We start from the raw sequence: 3,195 nt of genomic DNA on the forward strand, positions 1-3,195 counted from the left end.
CGGTATGACACTTGTACAGGTACTACCGTCTACAATGCATGATAGCAGCTCCTGTTCTTCCTCCTCCTCCTCCTCCTCCTCCTCCTCTCCCTCATTGTCCCCCAATGCACGTTGGGATGAGATGAGGCTGGGCTGTGTGTAATCGCCCGCTACGGCTTCTTGATCCATCTCATCATACTCTGGCTGCAATGCCTCCTCTTTAATTCTCTGCAGAGAGCGTTGCAAAAGACAGACAAGTGGGATGCTGACACTAATGATGGCGTCATCGCCACTCACCATCTTGGTGGCCTCCTCAAAGTTTGTCAGGATGGTACATATGTCAGACATCCAGGTCCACTCCTGAGGTCTTATGTGTGGAGTCTGACCTGAATATCGACGGCCTTGTTGCAGCTGGTACTCCACAACTGCTCTCTTCTGCTCACAAATCCTTTGCAACATGTGGAGGGTAGAGTTCCAATGTGTGGGGACATCACACACCAGTCGGTGTGCCGGAAGCTGCAAACGCTGCTGCAACACAGCAAGGGCGGCGGAAGCTGTAGCCGACTTGCGAAAATGAGCTGACAGGCGGCGTACTTTCACGAGCAGATCTGGCAACTCAGGGTACGATTTAAGAAACCGCTGAACCACGAGGTTAAGCACATGAGCCACGCATGGTACGTGTGTGATCTCACCTCGCCTCAGAGCCGCCACCAGGTTACGGCCATTGTCACACGCGACCATGCCGGGATGTAGGTTCAGCGGTCTCAGCCACAGATCTGCCTGCTCTTTCACAGCTGTCCACAACTCACAAGCAGTGTGAGGTTTATCACCTAAGCTTATGAGTTTCAGCACAGCCTGTTGCCGCTTGGCGGAGGCAGTACTGCAATGCTCCCAGCTTGTAACTGATGTGGTGATATCTGAGATGGAGGCTGAACATGAGGAGGAGGAGGAGGATGCGCAGGAGCTGTACACTGTGGGGGCAACTCTGACTGACATAGGGCCCGCAATCCTCGGTGTGGGGAGGATGTGTTCCGTCCCAAGGTCCGACTGGGTCCCAGCTTCCACTATGTTTACCCAGTGTGCCGTCAGATAGATGTACCGTCCCTGGCCACAAGCACTTGTCCACGTGTCCGTTGTCAGGTGGACTCTCCCAGTAACTGCGTTGTTGAGGGCACGGCAGATGCTTTGGGACACGTGCTTGTGTAGTGCGGGGATGGCACACCGGGCAAAATAGTGTCGGCTGGGGACCGAGTACCGAGGGACGGCCACCGCCATAAGATTGCGGAAGGATTCCGCCTCCACCAGCCTAAAAGGCAGCATTTCCAATGCAAGCAGTCGTGAAATGTGCGAATTTAGGACTGTGGCCTGTGGGGCGTTAGCTGCGAATTTCCGCTTTCGTTCAAAGGTCTGGGATATGGACAATTGAACGCTGCGGTGGACGTGGACGTTGATGCTGTTTCTTGAGAAACTGCCATAACAAGTGAAGACTGAGAGGAGGGGGCATCTTTACATGCAGTATGGACAGGGGATTGCCTTGCACACACAACAGGGGGTTCTATTGCACGCACAACAGTGGAAGAAGCAGTTGTGACACCCGCTGACACTGGTCGTGGACCCTGGGTTTCGCCCCACAAAGTCGGGTGCTTTGCTGCCATGTGCCTGATCATGCTGGTGGTGGTCAGGCTGGTAGTTTTGTCACCCCTGCTGATGCTGGCATGGCAGGTGGAACATATGGCCTTTTTGGGGTTATCAGCAGAGTCTTTAAAAAATTCCAGACTCTGGAAGACCTACCGCTTGTACTGGCAATGTCCCTCGTGTTGGTGTTACGGGGAACGGTTGCCTGCCTTCTGTCAGCGGCCACCACACTGCTTCTTCCTGCCTGTTGGGGTACTCTGCCTCCCTCCCCCTGTGTGCTGCTGGCCTCACTCTGCATGTCCTCCTTCCACGTTGGGTCAGTTACTAGATCATCCACCACCTCCTCCTCTTCCACTTGCGCACCACGATCCTCCTCCTCACTTCCTGGCAATTGTGTCTCGTCATCGTCCACCTCTTGTGACAGATTGCCAACGTCGACTTCCTGTGGCCGTGGCTGTTCAAATATTTGGGCATCGCAACATGGGATCTCCTCTTCCACCACTTCAAGCGTATCAGACGAGGGGCCCAAATATGGAAATGGACCAGTGAACAGCTCTTCAGAGTGTCCAAGTGTGGGATCACTTGCTGTCTGACGACACTCGGCATGGTGGGAGGAAGGAGCATCAGGGTGAGGAGGAGTATGCGGTCGAGACTCATGGCTACTAAGAGTTGACCGTGTGGAAGACAGACCGGAGGTGGTGGTGCCCAGGTAACTGGAAGTATTATCTGCTATCCAATTAATAACCTGTTCACACTGATCAGTTCTCAATACTGGTGTTGTTCTGTGCTTCCCTAGTAATTCGGTCAAGAAGTGGGAGCGAGAAGATGTGGCTGTTGGTTGTGGCACATTTTCACCTTGGCCACGGCCCCGTCCTCTGCACGAACCATCACCAGAACGTCCACTTCCACGTCCCTTGCCACGCGCCTTGCCCATTGTAAATGAAGTAAAATAGCTTACACTTGCACTATCAATGGAAAAAGGGTAATATAGAGTAGATTAGAACCGTGGAAGAGGAAAACCACAGTTATTGTTTACTGGGGTATACCACACTTTTTTAAATAGAGATATTTGCGGCTGAACAGTGAGCGACACACTCAAACTGCTTTTTTTTAGATACCAAAGGCCCAAAACTGGATAGTACAGCGATTTGACCCGTGGAACTGCGAAACCACACTGGGATGTTGGGCCTACACAAGACTATTTTCAACAGATATATTTTTGTGTCACAACAGTCAGGAGACACTACTGTTTTTCTTTACGGAAAAAACTACCAAAAGCTGAATAATAGAGATTTTTTACCGTGGGATGGCAAAACCACAGTTATTGTTTACTGGGGTATACCACACTGTTTTAAATAGAGATATTTGCGGCTGAACAGTGAGCGACACACTCAAACTGTTTTTTTTTTTAGATACAAATGGCCCAAAATGGATAATACAGAGGTTTGAACCATGGAAGTGCAAAACCACACTTCTGTTTCTCTAGCCTACACCAGACTATTTTCAACAGTTATATTTGTGTCTGAAAAAGAGACACGCTTTTTTTTTTGGGGGGGGGGAGGGGGGGGGTGGAAACCAAAA

The sequence above is a fragment of the Phyllobates terribilis genome, unplaced genomic scaffold (assembly GCF_046119375.1).
Source record: "Phyllobates terribilis strain yellow unplaced genomic scaffold, ASM4611937v1 Scaffold_329__1_contigs__length_2103183, whole genome shotgun sequence".
Taxonomy (NCBI): Eukaryota; Metazoa; Chordata; class Amphibia; order Anura; family Dendrobatidae; genus Phyllobates; species Phyllobates terribilis.